We start from the raw sequence: 24,276 nt of genomic DNA on the forward strand, positions 1-24,276 counted from the left end.
TACTTTCCCCAGTGGTACCACCTGTGCTCAAAGCAGTACGGAAACTCCTGTTTGGCTTTGTGTTCAGAGCTGGGCTGCATCCCTCGAGGGGATCACGCTCATTACCCATCGTCACCTGAGGTGGCTCATGGTTCATGTGGTTCATCATCAAGATGGATGCCTCCCAGGTAACAAGGGCACTGTGCTAATCACTGTATAATGGAGTTAGGTGCAGGCCTACCTAAGAAGAGGGAGATCAAATGTCCATGGAGCTGGACCATCCTGGATGCTTCTGTGTGAGCAGTGCCTTCCTTGAAGGAACCCTTGTTGATACGCAGTAATTTTCTCAAGAACAGAGGCACCTAGGGGGTGTATGCCCCTGTCCAGGGCCACAGTGAGTCCAGATGGGCTGTGCAAAGCTGCTCTCAGGTGTCACTCTTGCTGCTGGTCTCTGGGCACTGTGCTCACTATTGCTGGGCTGCCCACTCAGGGACCCGAAGGCATTCTAGTTTGCTAATGGCAGCGGAAGTTGCTAGCATCAGGGAGGCCCCAGTCACCTCTCTGCGAGCAGGACGGACGCAGGTGTGCACCTGCAGAGGCCAGGCAGTTCAAGGACACACCTTCCTCCTGCTCAGCTCCTCCCAGTTTTCTCTTCCTCCCCAGGGGAGTCTGACTCGTCTCAAGCTCTGGTGTAAGGATGAATTTCATGGTTTTTGAGTCTTTCCAAAAAACAAGAATTGTTAGGGTCTGTAAACAAGTCAGGATGGCGCCTCTCAAATGTTAGGGTCTGTAAACAAGTCTGGATGGCGCCTGGCATTTTGCCAGAGGGAGTGGTTTGTGAAATAACGCCAGCGAGCCATTAAGTGTGGAGATTCCTTATTGGTTGACTGCTGTATCTAGTTTATGCTAATTAAGATAAGCTGTGTGGAATGTATAAATACCTCTGTTGTCCTACAATAAACGGCTCCCACTCCTGCTGTATCAATGTACACAAGTTGCTTGTCAGCCCCCCCCCCCCCCCCCCCCGTTATTTTGCTGCAGCCGGACTGCGGCAAAGAATGAAAACAAAAACCAGCTTTTTAAATTTCCTTCCTTCCTTCCTTCCTTCCTTCTGTCCTTCCTTCCCTACCTCCTTTCCTCCTCCCCCTCCTCCTCCTCTTTCTTTTTTGTACAGTGCTGGGGATCTAACCTACGGCCTTGCACATGCTAGGCAAGTGCACAGACCAGGTTTAGGCCTTAAGACAATTGTTAGTATTGTTAGGGGACAGACAGATATGAATGGTGGGACCAAGAAGCTAAGAGAATAATTCCATAAAATGGGCCCACTGTGCTGACCCCCACATGCTTTCTTTTCTAAGAAGCAATTTACCTGCAGCCCTGCCCGCCCTAAGTGGATAAGATAGATCACATTCCTCAGCAAACTACCTGTTCACTGCAGGAGAAATGCAGAAATAGTGTTGATAAGAGGAACCCAAATTACCCTGAAGGAGGACACTTTTGTGGCCAGATCCTGAAACTCTGAGAGATAAGGAGAGTTCTTTCTAACCATAAAATCAGCAAGAGTACATTGTTAAGAATCCAATTAGAACCAGTGAGCATGGGCCAAGGTGACCTAGAGTTGCCATGACAGTAGGGACTTGAAAGTCTGAGGTCACCTGTTATGAGTCAAAAGTCAAGAGGTGGGCCTGGGTGGACTCTCTGGAAACTTCCCTGGGATCCCCAAAGAAACTGGAGTGCAGGAGAGGCACCCTGTCCCTGTCCTATCTGAGAGGACCCACTCTCTCCCTTGAGAGTGTCCCCTTTCCCTTTTCCTATCCCTTCAATAAACCCATTCCTGTCGCTCTGAGTGACATGTCTGAAATCTTTCTGACATCACAAGAATCAGGGTTTGAAGGGGGGGGGGTCTTCATGGAGCCTCAATTTCTAGGAAGGTCCCAGCTCTGTAACAATATGTTTGGGTCGATTAGAATATTTTTGAGTGCAGATATATAGAATCCATGTGCTCAGTAAAGCAGATAATAAAACATGCACAGTATAAGGCCATTTTCTGATCCAGGAAGTCCCACATTTAATGTCACAGTAAGTGTAGTGGAAATGGAAAGATTTTATTTGCTTTTTTGAATGTTTCTTTTTTTCAAACAGAGAAATTTCTTCTTTCTGTATTAGGGAAAGTTATTTTTAGATAACAACTATACTGATATGGTTCTTTTATTGTGATAAAATATACGTAACACAAAATTTACCATCTTTGCAGTAAATTTATTAACCATTCTAAGGTCCGTGGCACTAAGTACATTTGGATTGTTGTGCACCCAGCACCTCTATCCATCTTCAGAACTTCTTTCATGTTATAAACTCTGTACTGTTAAAAACAAACTCTGCATTTCCTCCCTCCCCAGCCCCTGACAACCAGCATTTGACTTCCTGTCCCTGTGAAGGACTCCCCCAGATGCCTCATGTAAGAGGAATCATTGGTACTGGTCCTTCTGTGGCTGGGTTATTTCATTTAGCACAAGGTCCTCAAGGCTCATGCTATGTTGTAACATAGGTCAGAATTTCCCTCCTTTATAAGGCAAAAGAATATTCCAGTGTGTGGATGTACCACACTTTGTTTATCCACTCATCTGCCCGTGGACATTTGGGTGGCTTCCACATTTGGCTTATTGTGAGTAATGCTGCTACTAATGTACATGTGATAAGCAGTGCTTAAGGATCTATCAGGTGGGTTCCACGGCACAGGCTGTAATCCCAGCGGCTCGGGAGGCTGAAGCAGGAGGATTTCGAGTTGAAAGCCAGCCTCAGCAGTGGCTAGGTCTAAGCAACTCAGTGAGGGCCTTTCTTTAAGTAAAATACAAAATAGGACTGGAGATGTGGCTCAGTGGTCAAGTGCCCCAGAGTTCAATCCCTGGTACCAAAAAAAAAAAAAAAGACTCTATTAAGGAGACTGAAAGTTAAATACTGTTAATACCATTTATGGTTCTTTACATTCCTATTGCTGATTTTCTTTCTTTTTGCCTGAGATAACCAATGTCTTTGAAAAAGTAGAACAGGGAATGGGAGAAAAACCCACATGTGTGGGTTTATCCTGGCACTGAGGGCTAATGTCTAGAATATACCAGAATCCCTTCAACTCTCCCAGGAAGAGATGTGCCCTCCGATGGAGACAGGCAAAAGCATGGCCAGACACTTCACACAGAGCTAATCCAAGCAGAAAATAAATGAAATGGCGCTCAACGAAAAACCATCAGGGGAATGCAAATTAACGCTTCAGTGAGACAGGATCACACACCCTCCAGAATGGCTAAACTGTCTTTCAGTACTGAAAAGGAACAAGAACTCACCTACAATGTCGACAGAAGGGAAAGTAGTGCGAGCTCTGGGAAAATAACTTACCATCCTCTTATAAAGTTGAAAATAAACACACATCTTGATCTTGTGGTTTCTTCGCTGGGTACGTTCTCCAGGAAAATGCCTGGGGCCCCAGGGTGCAAGGGTCTTCATGACAGCATTGCTCTTAACTAGAAGCAACTCCAAGAGTCATCTGTAAGAAAGTGGACAAATAAATTTTGGTATATTCATTTGCTGGAATATAGAATTACAGGTACGCACTGTGAATGAGATTCACAACCATCATGTTTAGTGGAAAAAAGCCACTGGATGCAGTGGTACACTCCTGGAATCCCAGTGACTCAGGAGACTGAGGCAGGAGGATTGCAAGTTCAAAGGCAGCCTCAGCAATTTAGTGAGGCCCTAAGCAACTTAGCGAGATGCTGTCTCAAAATAAAAATAAAAACGGCTTGGTGGTTTAATACTTGATAACAACAACAAAAAGGCAGTGATTTTATATGATTGCTTCAATTTGAATGAAGTTTAAATTAGGCAAAAATTAGCATATTTTTAGGAAAGCATGCCTAGGTAGTAAGTATATAACAGAAAGCAAGAATTGACTATCACAATGTCATGTGGAAGGAGAGGATTATGAGAATGGAGGAGTGTGGGGCAGGGACACTGTTCTACCTTCTGACTCAGGTGGTGGCATTTCAATACCTTTATTTTATTTATTTATATTTATGTGGTGCTGAGGATTGAATCCGGTTGCACACGTGCTAGGCAAGCGCTCTATACCACTGAGCTACAGCCCCAGCCCCAGAGGTAGCACTTGAGAGTAAAAAAGGTTTAAAAATAACTGCAGTTTAATAGAAAGATGCAAAGGCAGTAAAAGTCTTGAACACCCTTCACCCCATTTACCCCAGGATACCCCTACGCAGTTAAAGCAGAGTGACACTAGTCCAATGTATGTATCTAGTTCTGTGCCCTCGGATCACGTTTACTGTTCTCATATTCACCACCAAATCCAACCCAAGACAGAGCCTGTCCATCATCCTTTGTCCTTGTGCACACCCTTGATGGTCACCTCCACAGCCTCTCCTGGGCCACCATCCCTAGCCTCTGGCAGCCACCAGTCTCTCTTCCTTCCCTATTATTTTGTCATTTCGAGGCTATTATATAAATGGAATGGTACCATTCCGTGGCCTTTGCCACTCAGTTGAACGCACTTAAGATTTCCCCCTGTGACCGCATGTAAGGGGAGGGCTTTGAGTGTGGAGGATCGTGGGTGGGGACACTGTCCCTGCCTCAGGTTTGGCAGCTCATCCCTTCTTGCCACCAGGTGCACTTCACTGTGTGGCTGTACCATGGTTTGTGCAGTCATTTGCCTGTTGATGGAGGTTTTGGTTGTGAACTTCCATGTACAGGTTTCTGCGTGGGTATCTGTTTTCACTTTCTGAATTAGTTCCCAGGAGCGCAGTTGTGGGGCTTCATGGTAAGTGTGTGCTTAGTTTTGTAAGAGCCTGCCAACCTGTTTCCTAGAGTGGCTGTGACATTGACACTTCCACCAGTGGCGCGTGAGAAACCCAGCTTCTGTGCCTTCTCAGCAGCATCTGTATCTTGGCTCTTTGTGTTTAATTTGAGCTGCTCCGTGTGTGCCCATGGATCCTGAGGGCCTTGGCTCGCACTCCCCTCGTGGCCAGTGGTGTTGGACGTCATGGAGGAAGGACAACTTTCTCTGGTCTGTCTTAGGTAATAGTCACTAACCACTTAGAACTGGTTTTGAAATTACATATATATCTTTTATATGTGGCTCTGTTGTTTCACATTTCACAGAACAATAATCAAGAAAAGAAAGCACTGAGATTAATGTTCTGAGATATATTACCTTTTTTTTTTTTTTTGGAAACAAGGCACCCACAAGGAAGGTACTGAAGTGACCTGGCTGGTGGCTGGGTGGGCACCCAGTTTGGTGGGCCCACGTGTGATGCCCGTGCTATTTTCACCTGACCACAGCACCTCCAGGCAAAATGGCCCTCCACAAGCAAACCTCCTTCCAAAGCAGAATGACTGGAATAGTTCGAGCACTGGGGAAAAAAATAAAATTTATTATGCATATTCATTGCATAGGCGTTTTATGTACTGCAAAGTGGAACATTCATATCAGAGTAAGTTGACTAGCAACGAGAAACCCCCACTTCACTCCCAGTAGTTGGGAAGGGTTTAGAAGAAATGGAAATTTACAAGCCCTTTTAAAAGGCTCCTCAGGATGTTACTGAGAGGGAAGAGGAATGGGGTAGGATACTGTTTCTTGTCTTTATAAGCCCTTTGGTGCAATGTCTTTCCTTGATTAAAAAGAGAGTAAGGTAAAATAAATGGAGGAAATTTAGTACAGTATATTTTATTCGTTTCCTTGGGTTGCCAGGATAAAGCCTCACAGATTAGGTCACATAAACCACAGAAAGGCAGTTTCTCACGGGTTTTTGTTGTTGTTTGTTTGTTCTTGCAGTACTGGGAATTGAACCCAGGGCTCACACGGGCTAGGGAGGTGCTCTACCACTGAGCTACAATCCCAGTCCTTTGTACTTTTTATTTTGAGGAAGGGTCTCACTGCGTGGCTGAGGCTGGCCTTGAGTTTGGGAGGCTCCTGCCTCAGCCTCCCCGGTGGCTGGGACCACAGATGTGCATCTCCGCTCCTGGCTGCCTCATAGTTTTGGAGGCTCAAGTTCAAATCAGAGAAATTAGATTCATATGTTTTGGAAAGATGAGCGATGCACAAGGTTTCTGGAGTCGGGTTGCATTGGCCTGGAAATCAGACATTTGAACACAGTCTTCCTTCAGCCAGGTCTTGGCTTACTGGGAACGTTCTCCAAAGAGTGTTTTCCTATTCCTTTCTCTCATCCTCCTCAAGATACTGTTTATTGAAACCAAACGGCACTGTTACAAGAACATTACATGTGTTAGTTCTTTTACCTTTAAATATTTAGTAACCCTGTAAAGTAGGAATGGATGTTATTACCATTTTACAGATGAGGAAACAAAGGCATGGAGAAGGAGAGTCACCTGGCCCACCAGCAAGCTGAGCTGCAAAAACCAGTGGTCTGGTCCCAGGGTTTGTGTTCCTAGGTTCTAAGCGTTACTGTTCCTCATGTAATCAACACAGCAATGACAACAATAGGGTTCCCATAAATGCCAGCAAAGCGCTTTTTATGGTTCCTTGGCATGTGGTAGGTGATGTGTTAATACTACTCACCTTTTTTCCTCTTCTTCCTTTGACTTGTTATTTTGCAATGTAGATGTTACTTGGGAATCATCGATATTGCTATGTTTGTTCAGATTTTATGTGAAACATTGCAATTGGTTAGTTCTTGAAAATTTCTCTTGCTAGATTGAGAAATGCTCCCAAAGAGAAAACTTTCTTGAAAAGAAGACAGTTTCCAACCGTGCTACAGTATTTCATTTGATCTCTAGTGACACGGGGACGTGAGTACAGAGGTGTTAATAGGCTCTTCTTTAGGAATCTTGACTTCATTTTGAATTTGTAAAAGTGCCATCATCATCATTTTGTCTCTAATTATATTTTAGGGAAGCAAGATTTTTGGGAAGTCACAAGATTTTGGTAGTAACTCAGGTTTATTGGAAATTAGACTTGGAATGCTTTTGGAGATGCAGACTGTTAGAACTGGGATTTGATTTTTCCCAATTTACAAATGAATAACTGAGCCTATTATTGGTTCCTGGATGGTTCCACCCAACAAAAATTCCTGTGTCAGAGATAAAGGACTTTATTGCTCACGGCAGAGCAGGCAGCCTGAGCATCACCATGTGTGCTTGGTTCTCTTTGCCTTGAAGTCCTGTGGGGACAATGTGATCTGACCCAGGTGACGGCTACCCAGGCACCCACTGAGCTTGGGAGTCCACCACTTTTAGAGAAAGTAAGTAGGGCTGTTTCTTGTCCCCAGAGAGGTAGCACCTCATCTCTCAAAGTTACCAGAAGAATAAGCAATCCTGAGAAATGGCCTGGGGCAAAGACCAGACAGTGATGAGGAAACCTTTCATAAAGACTGGATAATTGTCAAAGTGGTCATTGGTGAAGGTTGGAAAAACAATGAAGGAACTTGGATAGCCCCTGGGTAATGGGAACCAGCATCCTATAGTGGCATGATGATTTGCAAGATTGTTGTCTGTAATAACTTGGAAGATGGCAAATGTTTCCAATACGCTTTTCATTTGGCTAAAGAAATCACCAGGCAGAATGTTGGCAGTGTTAGTTCACTGGTCCTAAGTGCATACGATGGGGGAATCAGAAGACGGAGAGGAGGCAAGAAGCAGTGGTTTAATTTGAAAGTAGAAATTGGAGAAAAAAATAAAGGATCCAAGATTTGCTGGGTTGGAAAATAAAATTGTGTATCATCCTTGATTTCCACAGGCAATGAGATTCCCCAAGTGAAATGAAGCTTGGGGCCAAATCTCAAATAAAGGAATAATAGCTGCAACATCAAATTTAAGATCCCGGGAAGATTCAAGACAGTGTGCTAGATTCTCTCAGTAGACAAAAGGGTATTGCCCACACTACCTGACTTATGACCCAAAGTAGGAAGAGACCTGTCTCAAAAAGAATTACCAATGTCACTTTGCCCCCACTAATTAAGGTGATAGCAGAGTCACAGGAAGTCCACAAAAATTTCAAGGGAGTTTTACCAGCAAAAGTACTGGTAAGGTTAAAAAAAAAAAGTTTAAACTGAAAAGTGACCTCTGGGATCCTTATTCTCATTTAGGCAGGAGCAGACAGAGGAAGCTCCTCAAATTCAAAATGGGTCATTTCTTCTAGAAAAGAAAAATTGCCTCAGAGAGGGAGCTAAGGGCCCAGAGTTAGAGTCAAGAGCCACCTGGAGAAACTGAGCAGCAATGAACTCTGATGGAAACCCTCCCAGCTTCCAGTTGAGGGGGGTCTGGCAACAGGCACCCAGCTGTGTTTCAGAGCTGCCCTGGGAAAGTGGTGTGCATGCTCCTCTCATTTTACCTGTCTGAATAAGATATTGATCGTGGCTCTCCTGCCTTACACACCTTGTAGGTGTGGGGTGGAAACCTTGACTTTTATTATGTAGGTATCCAGACTGTGGGGAGCTCGCCCCAGGAAGTGTACTGAAGGAGCCTCATTTCAACCTGGTGCAGATGAGGAAACCTCAGACTTGCAGAGAATACCACAGTTGGAGGAGACACTTGGAGCTCCAGGGGTGGGATGAGGGTACTTTGCCTGTGAGGGGAAAGTAAATGCTGGTGATCAGGTGGACGGTGATGTAGACTGAGAAAGAGTAGCCATGGTATTTTCCTGACTCTCCCATCAAGAGGTGGATATATGAATGTACGACAGTGAATTCCACCTTCATGTAAAGCTATCAAGCATAATTTAAAAAACTATAAATAAATAGAAGAAAGACCAGCAGAGGAGTGGAAGGGGAACAGGGGGAGGGTAGAGGGGACGTACTGGGGCCTGAAGTGGAGCAATTGCATTCTGTGCTTGTATGATTATGTCAAGATGACCCAACATTGTGTAAAACATAATGCACACACAAAAAAGTCGAGTTCATCCTCCCTTGCCATGCCCTGTCCCTTTCATGTAGACTGGATTTGTGTAACACAGCTGTGGTGATGTTATATTCCTCCTTTTTGGGCCTCAGGAGACATCATGGTCCCTGCCTCTGCTCTTGGATTGCTGTCCTAATGTGAGAAGTGAATGCACAACAGAAACCACTTGGTTTAAGCCACCAAATTTTGGTGTGGTTTGTTATGGCCCCAAAGTAACTAATACAAGCTCTTGATGCAGATTCGTCACAGGCGTGATATCTGTTTAGAAAAGTCTCCCAACTCTAACAGTGGTCCACTTTGTGCTTTGAATAGCCCTTGCTGCTTTGCCACTGAGACTTATTTTTAAAATGGACGTGTTTCCTTGTCTTCCTCTCTCCCTCCACCTCCTTAATCTTCTCCCCCTCCCTAACCTTAGGGGAACAGGACTACCCTTCTTCCCCATCCCAGGCAGTTATCTGTTCTTGAGCACACACCCCTCCCAGGAATGAAGTAATTCAGACTTGGAAATGGCAGCAGAAGATCTAAGAAATGACTATCTCCCAAATTAACAAATGGGTTGTGACTCCCAACATAGAATGTAGCCTTTGAGTCACCTCTTTAGAAGCTCCCTGTTCTCCCTGATTGGCAGAATCACAGCTTTTGGGACAGGAGTCCCCTTTGTTTCTCCTTTGCTAGCAAAGCAATAAAACTTCATTTTTCTTTTTCTCAAAACTGTGTCCTTGATGGGCACAGTGGCCCACGCCTGTAATCCCTGAAATTTAGGAGGCTGAGTCAGGAGGATGGCACGTTTAAGACCAGCCTCAACAATTAGCAAAGTCCTAAGCAATTAGCAAGACCTGTCTCAAAATAAAACAAATAAAGAAAGGGCAGGGAATGTGGCTGAGTGATTGGGTTTAATCCCCAGCATTAGAAATAGCTGGTGGCACAAGGGATCAAACACATGCTCGGAAGCAGTTCTGCAAAACAGACTTTACTTTTGGAGAAGTGCTACCTCACAAAACCTGGGGAGCAGCACATTTGGGCAAGCAGTTCATCTGCTTTCATCCCTAAGGCCCCACTGCCACTTGCTCGGATTGGAGGTTGCAGTCTACAGTGACTGGCTAATTTTAAAGTGGGGGGATTGTGGCAAAGGGAAGGGCTATAGTTAAAATGGCTACGAATGGATACAGAATGGGAAGCTCAGAATGGCTACGATTGGTTCTTACATCCCAGTTAAGGCTACATACTCTATTTCTCTCACATTGGTACCAAAAAAAAAAAAAAGTGTCCTCCTTATTGGATTGGCATTGGGGACAAGGACTGAACTTTTGATAACACAACTACTTTGGAAATCTGAGGTAGTGTCATTAAAAGCTGGCTACTTAGATATTATTTAGAAGCTTTGCTTCTAGATATAAACACTATAAATATGAACATGTTCTCCCCAAAACACAGGTAAAATAACGTCTATAGCAACATATTTGTAATAGTATCAAATTCCATCAGTGGTAGAATACATAAATCCATTGTGATATACAACATACAGGACAAAAATGAGAAATGACTCCTCTAAGAACTACATAGATAAATCTGAAACATAATATCCAGTAAAAAACAAAAGGCAAAGGCAAAGGCTAAAGAAAACTATTGTATCACTAGCATTCACAACAGTGGGTATCTTTGCAAGGAAGGACACAGTAGTGACTAGGAAGTGGCCTGTGTCGTCTTCTGGACAGTGGGGAGGTTATGGGTCAGGGTTACAAATGTGCTCATTTTGTGATAACCTTTCAATTTTAAACTTATTACATGTGTACTTATCTGTATGTCTCATGTACTTAAATAGAAGCATTTCTTTCTTTTCTTTTTTTCTTTTAAAGAGGAATTCCAAAAGGAGTTTGAGAAAGTAGAAGTTAGGGATCTCCCACCCCCCAAATCTGGGGTGCTCCAATGTATGCACCACAGTGTCTGCAGGAGAAAATTCACTTTTGTTTTGTCAAATATTTTCTGTGACAGCTCTGATCACCCTTTGACAAACTTTTCTCTCTTGAATCTTGTTTTTATTTCAATAATATTTATCAACCATGATTAGTATTGTTTAATAGTTTTTATATTATGAATTTCAGGAGAAGAAAACACATGTGTCACAGATAATTTTGTATTGAATCATCTTGCAGCCAGAGAAAAAAGTGGTGGGAGGAAACTGCAGAAGATGAAGAGGAAATAGGCTGGAGTCTGATTATGAAATAGCTTGAAGGTATGCAGGATTTCACACTATACTTTTATGCAACAGTTTAAAAAAAAGCACATAATCTATCTGTATTTTACAAAGATAATGAGATATCCCTACTTAAAATGGCATAATAAGAGAGTTCTTCTCTGGTCTCTAAAAATGTATACAAGCAAAAATAGAAAGAGTTGGGTGTGGTGGTCAACACTTGTAATCTCAGGGAGTAGGGAGGCTCTGGCAGGAAGATCCCAAATTCAAGGCCAGCCTCAGCAACTTAACATGACTCAGCAACTTAGAGAGACCCTGTCTCAAAAAAACAAAACAAAACAAAACAAAAGCAAACAACAACAGCAACAAACAGGGAATGCAAATGTAGCTCAATCCCCCATCCACCACACAAAAGGAAAAGAAAAGGAAACTGCATATTTAAATAAACCAGGGACAGCTATAATGCAGAGCTACACAATATGAGGCAGGGTGGCTAAATTCAGTGCTGGTGAAATATGGGCTAGGATGTCAAGGGAGTTTTGAGATTTCTCAGAATGTCAGCAGAGCAAAACCAGAGATGCCTCATTTGGAACAAAGGGAAACGCCCTCCATATTTGCAGGAAGCAGTTTGCCAGTGAAGAGGAATGGCAGAGGGAAGTTCTGAGTTACAGGCACGACCCAAGTCACAGTCTGAGCGGCCTGGGAGGAGAAATAGACACTGAAACTAGCAAACAAGCTAGAAAACCTCAAGGCCCTGGGTCAAGGGACCATCACTAAACTGGATACTCTGGAAGTCTCCCATGACACTTCTTCAGTCATATATTATCAGAAGAACTGGAGCATTCAACACTGACTAAAGCCCAAATCAGTAATTTGTAACTTCTTACTTGTCACACTTTGTAGTAAACAGTCACCGTAATTGGACAATGGTACTAGAAGAACAAGGGAAGGAGGAAAATAAAGAGTGGGTTAAAAAAAAAAAAAAAACTCTCATTAGAAAAAGTCACCTCAGAGCAACTGATAATTGTGACCAAACCCCACCATTAAGAAACTGAAAAAGAAAATGAATTACTGCTTGATTCAAGTGTGTGTGTCTAAAACAGGAGCTCAAAGAAAAGATACAGAAGTTTCAAGAAAAATACAGTAGGGCAACCAGGGAAGAAACAAACTATCAGATTAAAGGGATAGAGAATAAAATAAATAGTTACTGTTAAAGAAAGAAAAGCCTCATAGTAGCTCAAGGAGTATATGGTCAGCATGCTGAGAAAAGCAAGTGCAAGCCTCTATAGGCAACTCTGTGAAGAATTAGAGAGAAAGGATCTACAGCAGAAAAAGATGTTTAGTGCATAAGTAGTGTAGATTAAGAAAACAAACAAACAAACAAAAAAGGAATAATCCCAGTGGCTTGGGAGGCTGAGGCAGGAGGATCGCAAATTCAAAGTCAGCCTCAGCAACCTAATAAGGCCATAGCAATTTATCAAGACCCTGTCTCTAAATAAAAAATAAGGGCTGAGGATGTAGCTCAGGGGTCAAGTGCCCCTGGAGTCAATCCCTGGTACCCCTCCCCCCCAAAAAAAAGAGTGGAATCGGAAAATATTTTCTTTAAAATAATGGACAAGAAAAAAATATGTGAAGATATTTAAATGACTAGGAGACATTTCCAGGAGTGAAAGAAAAGTTGGACGTGTGTTTTTTTTTTTCCAGAGAAGGAGATTCTGACTACTGGAGACATGAATCTACAGTTTGATAAGAAGAAAATTTTGAGAGACTCATCCACAGCAATACACATTTTGGTAAAGTTGCGTGTCTACGTAGTTAGAGCAAGAGTAGATTTTTAAATGTTCTCATCAGAAAAAGGGATAAGTATGTGCGCTATAGGTTTATTAATTAGTTTGATTTAATCATTTTGTGATTATACGTATATTAAAAATCATATTCTACAACATAAATGTATGCAATTTTTTATGTATCAACTAAAATAATAGTAAAAAGTGAAAAAAAAATGAGTCTTTGGCATTTTGGTGGGGAGGAAAAACTTGAGCCACCTGACAGTGGGGAGGAAGGTTAGGCTGGCCTCAGGGTCTTCCTGGGAACATTCCATGTTAAGAATGATGGAGTTTTTTTGTTTTGTTTTGTTTTTTTATTGGTTGTTCAAAACATTACAAAGCTCTTGACATATCATATTTCATACATTAGATTCAAGTTGGTTATGAACTCCCAATTGTACCCCAAATACAGATTGCAGAATCACATCGGTTACACATCCACATTTTTACATAATGCCCTATTAGTGACTGTTGTATTCTGCTACCTTTCCTATCCTCTACTATCCCCCCTCCCCTCCCCTCCCATCCTCTCTCTCTACCCCATCTACTGTAATTCATTTCTCTCCTTGTTTATTTTCCCATTCCCCTCACAACCTCTTATATGTAATTTTGTATAACAATGAGGGTCTCCCTCCATTACCATGCAATTTCCCTTTTCTCTCCCTTTCCCTCCCACCTCATGTATCTGTTTAATGTTAATCTTTTCTTCCTGCTCTTCCTCCCTGCTCTGTTCTTAGTTGCTCTCATTATATCAAAGAAGACATTTGGTATTTGTTTTTTAGGGATTGGCTAGCTTCACTAAGCATAATCTGCTCTAGTGCCATCCATTTCCCTGCAAATTCCATGACTTTGTCATTTTTTAGTGCTGCGTAATACTCCATGGTGTATAAATGCCACATTTTTTTTTTTATCCATTCATCTATTGAAGGGCATCTGGGTTGGTTCCACAGTCTAGCTTTGTGAATTGTGCTGCTATGAACATCGATGTAGCATTGTCCCAGTAGTACGCAAAAAAAAAAAAAAAGAATGATGGAGTGTTTGTCCACAGAGCCCTGGGGAAGGACGGGGAAGGACGAGCAACTCCAGCACCTTCTCCCCAGCTACAGTTTTCAGACATAAGGGCAGCTCACCAACATTTCTGGGTAATCCAGGGTGCAAGGACGATGACTTCTGTGAGTACTTTTTAAACAACTATAGAACAAACTTTAGCCAAATTAAAGCCCTATGGAAAAGTTACAGTATGACTGTGGCTCCAACTTGTAGGATTAATGCAAAAACAGGTCTTGTTTTATGGTTGAGGAGGGGAAATAAAAGCTATAAACACAAATGATGTAGCTATCCCAAGTTAGGAGGGTGAGGTGGGGGGAAGGCATGGGGGGGTCTCAACAGTTAAAGACCGAAGCACAAGACATGATTCAAATCTGGTTTAACAATAAATAGAGGTCAGATGTATTTAAAGAAAAAAAAAAAAGGAGTGAAGGAAAAGTTGGATGTGTGTTTTTTTCCAGAGAAGGAGATACTGACTACTGAGAACAAAATAAACAAAAATCAGCAATGGAGAGTGGAATAAAAGAGAAATATACTGCCAGTTGCACACCTGTAATCCCAGTGACTAAGTCCAAAGCCAGCTGCAGCACTTTAGCAACACCCTGTCTCAAAGTAAAAATAAAAAGGACTGGGGATGTAGCTCAATGGGAAAGCACCTCTGGGTTCAATCCCCAGGACCAAAAAAAAAAAAAAAAAAGGAAATGTATTTAATTTTATTATTACTCATAATGGGAGTAAAAAGTACTCCTATTACAAAGTAGATGATTAGGTAAATTACATAAGCTTAGAGTATAAAGTATTTTATAACTGCCTTTAAAATGAAGAACTAGGTGTCTGAGAGAGAAGAGAGAGGCCTGTTTTTCACTGCATTCTCTTCTGTACCTTTTGAGTTTGTGCCATGTTTGTACGATAGCTATTAAAAAACCAGAAGAAAAGACAAATACAAACTAACAAGAAAGATAAAATTATGGTAATTAATATAATCATGACTAGAATAAAAACATCATGTTTTTCAATTCTTATATAATACACACCAAAAATGTAAAGAAATTTAAAAAAAATTCTGTTTGAGGTTCTGGGATTTGAACCCAGGGACTTCTTATGTGTGCTGGGCAAGTGTCCACCACTGAGCCACATCCCCAGCCCCCACCAGTGTTTTTAAGGCCATGAAAATGTTGAGAATAGAGCAAAACAGGATGATAGAACTGAGACCAAATGTACCTCCCATGTTAATAAATGTAGGTGTGTTAATTTCACTTGTAACAATAAAAGACTTTGAATTACAACGTAAAACCTAACTCTGTTGTTCATAAGAAACACGTCTAAAACAGAAAAGTAGGGAATTCACACTTGGCAATGGCATCAAGCTAGGATTAACCAGTGCAAGGCTACATCCAAGTAGTAAAAGGTAAGTGCTACCATTTGTGCAAAAAGGTTTGAAGGCAATAGCTGTATAAATGCTTCAGATGCATAGCCACCTGTTAACAGTTTGGTATTTGTACCAAGTACACATGTTACACACCTTAAAGTACAAGCAAATAATTTAATAGAAAAAGGATAATGTTGGCAGTAGAGTGGACCATGGGTTTGAGGGTACAGATGATACAAGAGACAGGAAGACTAGGTAGAGTCATCCCTTGTGTTCAAGAAGTATTGGTTCCAGAACCCCCCATGGATACCCAATCTGAATACCTCAATTTCTTATATAAAATGGCATATAGTCTGCATGTAGCATAGGTACATTGATTGTACTTTAAATCATCTCTGGATTACTAATCTAATAATACCCAATGCAATGTAAATAGGTGTTATTCTGTATTGTTTAGGGAATAATGGCAAGAAGAAAAGTTCATACATGTTTAGTACAGATGCATTTTTTGTCCCAAATATTTTTCATTCAGGGTTGTTTGAACATGTGGATGCAAAACCAGTGGATATTGAGGACTGAGTGTATCCCATTGCATAAATTTTAAAAGAATCTGAGCTACAACACGGCAGGTAGTAGTAAGAATTGGGTCTTTCCCCAAGAAACTGTTAGAAGTAATAATATGCTATTGTCTTATTTTAAACTTCATCTTGTATTTTTCGGTTGAGACAAAGAAGTATATTACAAAATCTTAAGAATCACAGCCTTATGTTTCAAAAAAACAAGTATTCTTTTGTTTTACCATTGTTAGGTAAACATATTCATAGTAGAAAACCTGAAAAACATACAAAAGAAAAAAAAAGTGTTAGATTTCTGTTACTGTAACAAAATGCCTGAATAATCAATTAATAAGGAGGAAAGGTTTGTTTTGGCTCATAATGTTAGACATTTCCGCCTATGACTGGCCCTATGGTCAATTGCTTTGGTCCTGTGGTAGCAGATACATCATGGTGGGAGTATATAGTGGAGGACTCCCCACATGACCAAGTGAGGAAGAAGAAAGGGCCTCGGTGCCCTTTCCTTCAAAGGCATTCCCACAATGACTCTAGGCCCTGCTTCTCAAGTGTTCCACCATCTCCCAGCAGCACCACAGGCTGGGGACAGGACTTTAACATGCAACTTTGGAGTCACTTATCCAAATCATCACAGAAAAAGAAGTATTTCTTTAATTCTAATATTCTAGGTTAGTAGCCAAGGATAGAATTCTGTCTAGATTCCTCCGTTCTGTTCTCCCCCCATATACACAGTCACGTTTTTTGAATCATATTATACACATAATTTTTACCTTTTAAGAAGTTTGTTTGTATGTTTCCCATGTTATTGCAAAATTCTCTTACACTGTGATCACTTAATGATCACACATCACAGTTCTTTATTATTGGATAATTAGTTTCTAATTCTTCACTTATAAATAGCAATTACAATGAATTAGCTTTGTGAATATAAATATAGCCACATTTCTGGTTATTTCCTTATTACATGGTTCTGGAAATAGAATTGCTGGTACAAAGGGTATACATATTTTTAAGAATTTGATACTTACTCCAAATTGCCTTCCAAAAAGTCTGTACTGATGTTATAGCTCTGGCACTAAAGCCGTAGTTATGAAAGTAGATAATTATAAAGACCCACTTCTTGTTTTCGGAAATCCCCCTTCATGGTATTACTGTATTTTTTCATCCTTATAAATTTGCATGGCGATAAAAGATGCTTCATTGTTATTTATATTTGGATCTCTTCAATTAGGATAGAGCTGGAATTCTTCTGTACATCCCCCCCCCCCCACCCTTTGGTCATTTGTCATTCCTGCTTTGTTAATTACTGTTCATTCTCTGGCTGTTTTTCTTTGCTCCATCATATTGTGAAGGCAGATATTTCAGTACTGAATGCCAGTGAACCTTCAAGTTTCAGGAAGTACCTAGATTGTATTTCATTTCAGTCTCAACTTTGGAAGTGTGCTGAAGGAAAACTGCCCAAGCTTGCCATTCAATTTTCTTTCCTTAAAGAGATTCTGAAAATAACAAAAACCAGATTTGGTTCCCTTCAGTATCCATGGGCCTCACAGGGAAATTCTCTCATCCAGGGAAGGGAGAGCGATTACAGGGAGTGTGGCCTGCTCGGCGTCCTTCTCCTGGGGCCCTCTTTGCACAATTTCTGCTCTGAGAGTGGGGGTCAGGCTGTCCTGGTGATCGAATCCTGGCGCCCAATGTAGAGCAGCTCTCATCCTCCCCCGTGGTGCTGGAGTAGATGAGAGCCTGAGTACCTTCCTTTTTAAGGATGCAGAAAACGTAGACTGCTGGCTTGGGTTTAGTGCAAGCGTCGATGCACAGCCAGAAGTGATTTTCAGAGTGAGGAGCTAACCACAGCTCATTGAAGGGACTCAGTTCTTTGTATCTCTTGTTCTTCTTACTGTATGATTCAATTTGCTTGCAGGTGTTTGACAAATTATTGATAAATGCAGGTTGATAATAAGTATCATTGCCATTTGATAATTCTCATTAAAATGTGCATTAGTCAGCTTTCTGTCACTGTGACAGATACCTGAGAAGAACAACTTAGAAGAGGAAAGATCCACTTAGGCTCACAGTTCCAGAGGTTCCAGTCCACGGTTGGACAACGCCATGGCTTTGGTCCTGAGGAGAGGCAGAATATCATGGTGGAGGGGTGTGCAGAGCAAAGCTGCTCAACTCATAGCAGCCAGAAAAAAAGGGACTTTGGACAAGAAACACCCTTCCAGGGTACCCCCCCACCCCCCAGGGGACCTACTTCCTCCAACTTGGCCCCACTCCCCCAGCCTCCCCCACCTCCACTCAGCTGTCGATGGGTTCATCCACTGATGAGTCAGACCAGTCCAGGCCCTCCCCGAAGCCCTACCTCTGAACCTCTGAACACTGCTGCAGTGGGGACCCAGCCTTCAGCACACAAGTCTTTTTTTTTTTTTTTTTTTTGAGAGAGAGAGAGAGAGGGAGAGAATTTTTTTTAATATTTATTATTTAGTTTTCGATGGACACAACATCTTCGTTTGTATGTGGTGCTGAGGATCGAACCCGGGCCGCACGCATGCCAGGCGAGAGCGCTACCGCTTGAGCCACATCCCCAGCCCAGCACACGAGTCTTCCAGAGACACTTCATGGATAAGCCATAACATAACGTTGTAGGGATTCCTCATTATTCTTCTCACTTTACCGACAGGGAAAGGGTGGCCCAAGACGTGTCCAAGCTCATACAGTGAGCAAGCAGCAGAGCCAGATCCAGACCAAGCCTGGGACTTCAAACCCATGCTGTCTTTCAAGACTATGACCATGTCAGGTGACCTTCTTGTCCTCTTTAAACTTTTGTTAAATTCCGCAGGTGGTTGTTATGTGTGTTCCAAAGTCTGGGTTAACCTTACCCATGAGCCTTACCCTCTGTGGGTGTCACGGTTGTCTCTCCAGAACCTATTCCTCTCCTTTGAGTGGCCTGAGTACAATTTGGGAGGCCTGATTGGGCCTCATGGGTGTAAGAATACTTTAACCTCTTGACCAGTGCTTTGGTTCTTGAACAGGTGAGTGACCCAACTGTGGCCAAGAGGGTGTTCTGGAGACTTCTAGGGAAGCCTCCTGTCTGTGCCTTAGGGAGTAACGGAAGCTCCGCACTCTCTCTAGTTGGGCAGCAGCAAGGAGGTCCGTTGCTCCAATGCTGTGAGCAGCCACTTGGGGTAAATGAGAAGCTGGCGTAAAATGGAATCTGCCCATAAGGGGTCAAAACAGGGAGAGAGCAGAAATGGGTCTGGAATCTCTTGTTATTAGGATTTACAAAATTCCTTATCATCCCACCCATTTTTTTTTTTCCCATTGGATTTTGATTACTTGCAGGGCAGAGTATCTAAGAAATCAAACTTCCAAGGCATTCAGTTTGCCCAGAATGCAGTTACATAGCTCCTGTGTTCACTGCTTTTGTTTTGGATTTTTTTTTAAGTGCAATATAATTTTCACATAACAAAATGCTCAGATTTTAAATATTCAGTTGGATGTGTTTTGACAATTGTTGACTTTGTACCCAAACCAAAAGCAAAACGCAAGACATTTCTATTACCCTACACATGGCCCTCTGGCCCCTTTCTAGCTGACCCCTCAGCCCTGACCCAGGCTTTCTGATTTCCATCAACAGTTTAATTCGACTTGTTTCTCAACTGTACGTAAATGAAATAATATGAAAATAACACAATGGGAATTCTTTTCTAGCTGATTCCTTTGGCTCAGTAAACTGTTTCTGAGATCCATCTATGTGTGTATCAATTCATTCTTTTCATTGTGGAATAGTATTTCATTGTATCAATATATCATTTCTTTGACCTTTTCATCTTGTGGGGATTTAGAACAATTTCAAGACCTACCGTAGAGACTGAGGTTGTAGACCAGGGGAGTAGCTCTGTGGTTGGGTAAGTGTTCAGCATGCAAGAGGCCTTGGGGTCAACCCGCAGCTCCAAAAAAAAAAAAAACTAACAAACAAAATGACTAAGGCTACTGTGAACCTTCTTGTATATGTGTTTTTGTGGATCTGTTTTTCTTGGGAAAATTCCTAGGAGCGAAAATACTGGGCATTACATTTACTTTGAAGTTCTAAATAGAAGCCCTTGGATTCTGGATGATTGAGTTAAGAAACCAGTGGGGCAATTACTGAGCTCAGAAACTTCACAAGATCACAGTGGAATTTCAAACTCACCCTCTATTATTTTTTTTTAATGTGGTGCTGGGAATTGAACCCAGGGCTTGGTGCATAACTTATAAGCACAGACTGTACCACTGAGCAACATCCCCAGCCTATTTTTTTGAGGGGGTGTGTGGGGAGGAGGGATATTAATCATTACCAAAATATCAGAGCATGTCATCAGTGTGTGCCCAGTATGCACTCTAGACACTTGGCCTCATACATGACCTCCTCAGCTCTTACTTAGTAGCCTTTTGACCTTGGGCAAATTATTAACCTCTCAGATCCTCAGTTCCCTATCTATAACATAAGGATTAAAAATAACATTGACTTCATAGGGTTTTTGTGAGAAATTAAGTGAAGTAATGCATATAAGGCCTTTATCAAATTATCTGATACAAACTGGGCACGGTGGAGCAGGCCTGTAATCCCACCAACTCAGGAGTCTGAGACAGGAGGCTCTCGAGTTCAAAGCCAGCCTCAGCAACTTAATGGGGCCCTAGGCAACTTAGTAAGACCCTGTTTCAAAATAAAAAATAAAAAGGCTTAGTGGGTCAGTGCATCTGGGTTCAATCCCCATTAAAGTCTGATACATAAAATAGCTAAAAATTATTAAACCATTATGATTCTCATAATGTAGCCTCTTACAACAACCTCGTAAAAATTAATTCCCCATTTTCAGCAGCAATAAGCGATTTGTCCTAGTTACAGAATCAAGAGTGTGATTCAAATTTTAGGTCTATTTTGGCACCAAAGCCTGAGCCAGTTCTACTATACTGTTCCAGAGAGAGATTTTTTCCCCCCCAGATTACATCGTTCAACCTTTATAGGACTCCTTTAGGGTGATTTCTGTGAATATGGAAAGAACAAAAGGCTCGAAGAAAAGAAAGTGAACAACTAGACAAACAGTGGCCTGAGACACAGTCGCGGAGACACTTGAGGATGGGGAACCACAGACACCCAGAGAACTTCCCAGGCTTTCCGGGGCTTCCTGGGGTTGTTCTGTAGAAAAAGACCGGAAGGAAGAGGCCTGGTACTTTTGTTTTTGCTTTTTAAGGATTTCCCTGCCTACCCTAGTTCTTCCTCTCTTCTTTCTCTGGGGTGATTGGTTCGCTGTTGGCATGGGGCGGATTGCAGATGGAGCACTCAAATGAGCTGAGGAGGGTGACTTGAGTTTAATAAAGGGATGATCATGAACGTGTGAGGGGAAGAAGAGGGCAGAGAACACAGTGTGGAGAGGCCATTCCCCCAGCACCTGAGGAGACCAGGGCAGGCGTGGCGCCTGCTTCACAGAGGGGAGGTATGCCCCATGGTGGTTGTGCTGTTTGGTGCAGGGACACAAGACACCTGTGGAGACCTGCAGGGTGGAAGGCAGGAAATAAATACCCTGACTTTCCTGGGTCTGTCCCTGATTTGTGAAGGAGGGCGGGGGGAAGTCGGGGGACAAACAGGCAGCCATCCACGGGGGGGGGGGGGGGGGCTGTGCAAAGGCTGCACACTCTGCTCCTGACCTTCAGGGAGACATTTTCATCCACATCCTGCCCTTGTGGGAATAGATCAGAGTTCAAATAACTTCCCCAAGGGAAGGAGCTGGTGTCGGTCAGTGGTTCTTAATCCTGGCTGAAGACTGGGGTCACCTGGGGATGGCTTTCAACAATGCTGGAATCTGAGCCTCACCCTGAGATGCCAGTGTGATCCTCTGGCTTGGGGCCCAGGCAGTGTATTAAAAGCTCCCCAAGTGATTCTGATTCATGAGGTTTCCATGCTGTATTTATTGCCATCCGAGCCACTAAGGGCCACAGGGCCCGTGACAAAGAAGTTACTGATCTGAGGGAACCTACTGTCTGATGTGAAGCAAACCACCACAGTGCCACAGACCAGGGGGGACGTCCAGAGATGCTGAAGGCAGTCTGGACAAGTGAGAGGAGCATCCTCTGGGGAGATGAAAGGTCTGCTGAGCTGTGACAGTAGCAATGCTAACACAGGTAGCATAGCTTTCCCAGTGCCAATCATCGCTCCTTGTTTATTAGTATTAGCTAATTTAACTCTTATCACCACTGTAACATTCACAGCCCGTTTGTGCTAGGGCAGCAGGACAGGCTGCTAAGAGACCAAAGAAGATGGGAAGTGAGACATCGGGTTGTTGGACTTTGTTGAACAATGCTGGCAGGGAGGGTAACGGGTGGGGCACCTCTGTCCCCTGCAGTGCTTTGTCAAGTAATGTCTCTGTCCCTGGTGACATGACTCCAGAAAACTGCCTCTGTTGACTCTTTTTCCAGTGGCATCCGGCTGGACGAGTGACACCTGCCCTCTCTGTGTCCTCAGTTTGGTGCCAGTCACCACAGGGAGGTGGGTTTTATAAGCTGGGCTACAGATGTAGTGACGTCACCAGACCAGCACTCCAGGAACTTGGTGTGTGCACAAGAGAGCAGCTTTCTCCAGATAACACCAGTTTGTCCTAATTCCCAGCCTGCGGGAGAGAGAGCCCTGTCCTTCAAGATAATGTGTATCTGCACATTCTGGCCCAGACTCACTCTCCTTGTTCCTTAACTTGGCTAGATTGTTTAGGAACAGGGAGGACACTCAGGGACATGGTGTTTCACTGTCTTTTTCTGCAAGGATGATACAACCACCTTATGGAAGGTATAATTATTAATAATTTATTTATAACGAATCAACCATCATTAATGATCATTTTATTAATTTATTATTAACTTCATTTTACAGAGGCAGGATGTTTGAGTGTCTTGCTCAAAGGCCCCCAGAGGTAGAGGTGGGCGTGAACCCACGCAGTTCAACTTGGGGGCCCACCTGGGTCAAAGCTACGTGATGTGGCCAAGTGAGGCAGGGGTCACGGGAGAAGAGGGAAGGTGAAGGTGGGGAGCCACCGACAGAAGACACCATCCGGAGGGACCTGCCTGAGTGTCCCTGCCAGAGCCGCTGCTGCTCTCCCGGGGAGGGGCCGCGTGCTGTTTTATCGTAAAGCCCCATGAGTGCCTTGGGCCTGTTAGAATTAGTCCAGAGGGAAATGGAGGCAGGTAGGGCCCCTGGGGGATGAGGAAGGAGAGAGAGGTTCCGGCTGGATTGAAAGAGAGGCAGGTCGAACCGCTGCAGAAGCAGAAACGCTTTACACCCAAGTGCTTTCCAGCTGTGGAGCGCAGGGTCAGGCCCCGCGGGTTGTTCAGGATAAAGCTCCCACTGTGTGGAGCAGTCACCGTGTGGGACGAGCCGGGAGTTGCAGTCCTTCCTAAAAAGCAGGAAGGCGGCTATCTAGCCATGGCCTCAGGTGGGAGTCTGGGAAAAAAAGATTCAGGACATTTAGAGAAGCAGGTTCAATGGCTGGGTGTACCGTGATAACCCTGTTTCCCCTTGGTCAGAAAAGGAATGAGATAAACGCGTTCTTCCTCAAAAGGGCCAGAGCCCCGGAAGCTGAAGGGCTGGGGCTGAGGAGTGGTGGCCTGAGCGTGGGTGACCCTCCAGGACTGGGACTGAGCCCCAGGATGGGGGAACAGGGGCTCCGGGGAGGGGATTGGGTGCCAGGGCTCTGCTTCGAGGAGGCCCGCTTACTAGAGGGCTTGAGGGAGTGAGTCTCCTTCCCCCTTGGCCTTGTGAAAGGCCCATCTGTCAGGCACACAGCCCTCACGGCTCCCTGAGTCTCCTTTCACCTTGAGCTTGGACTCTCGGCCTCTCCAACCGTGAATCATAAATTTCTGTTGTTTACAAACTACCCAGTGTGACTTGCTTTGTTATAGCAGCCTGAAGGGACTGAGACAGATGGCATGGCAGGATCCTTTCCTGGAGGGAATGAACCTGCTGGCATATTTTGAGTGGGGTTCTGTGCAGAAATCCCGTGGGCAGCCAAGGCTGGCAGCAGCCAGGGCTCCACTCTTCACAGGGTGGGCTGCCTGGAGACCCTGGCATCCATCTGACATCTAGAGCTACCCACTGCCAGAGGACGTGGGCAGCAGCCCAGGGAGGCTCCAGCAAGGAGGCAAAAGCTCTGGACCAAGGCCAGCCCTGTCCTGATTTTCTGGCACCAGAATTCTTACATAATTTTGTAAAAAGTGGGAGACATCCTCTCCCACACTGAGGGGTGGGCAGGATTGCCCTGGCTTAGAAAAAGTGGATTTACCTGACTTGGAAAAGGAGAGAAATGTGAAGTTTCCCTGAATTGAATTCTGAGCAGTAAAAGTCGTTGC

At 43.5% G+C, this 24,276-nt stretch overlaps 1 long non-coding RNA gene across 2 annotated transcripts; it reads left to right on the forward strand.

Moving 5' to 3' along the window:
* Nucleotides 1-10,927: 10,927 nt before the first annotated feature.
* On the forward strand, nucleotides 10,928-21,426 carry LOC131424565 (uncharacterized). 2 transcript variants are annotated; one of them, XR_009227846.1, is made up of 4 exons: nucleotides 10,928-11,128; nucleotides 12,794-12,882; nucleotides 13,964-14,087; nucleotides 18,581-21,426. It is a non-coding gene; the product is annotated as an uncharacterized LOC131424565 (long non-coding RNA). The 2 variants fall into 2 exon arrangements; XR_009227845.1 differs by lacking the exon at nucleotides 18,581-21,426 and adding an exon at nucleotides 14,424-15,206.
* The last annotated feature ends 2,850 nt before the right edge of the window (nucleotides 21,427-24,276 follow it).

This window comes from Marmota monax, unplaced genomic scaffold (assembly GCF_021218885.2).
Source record: "Marmota monax isolate L192 unplaced genomic scaffold, Marmota_monax_Labrador192_F-V1.1 WCK01_AAM20220418_F8-fsc00026, whole genome shotgun sequence".
In the NCBI taxonomy this organism is placed as follows: Eukaryota; Metazoa; Chordata; class Mammalia; order Rodentia; family Sciuridae; genus Marmota; species Marmota monax.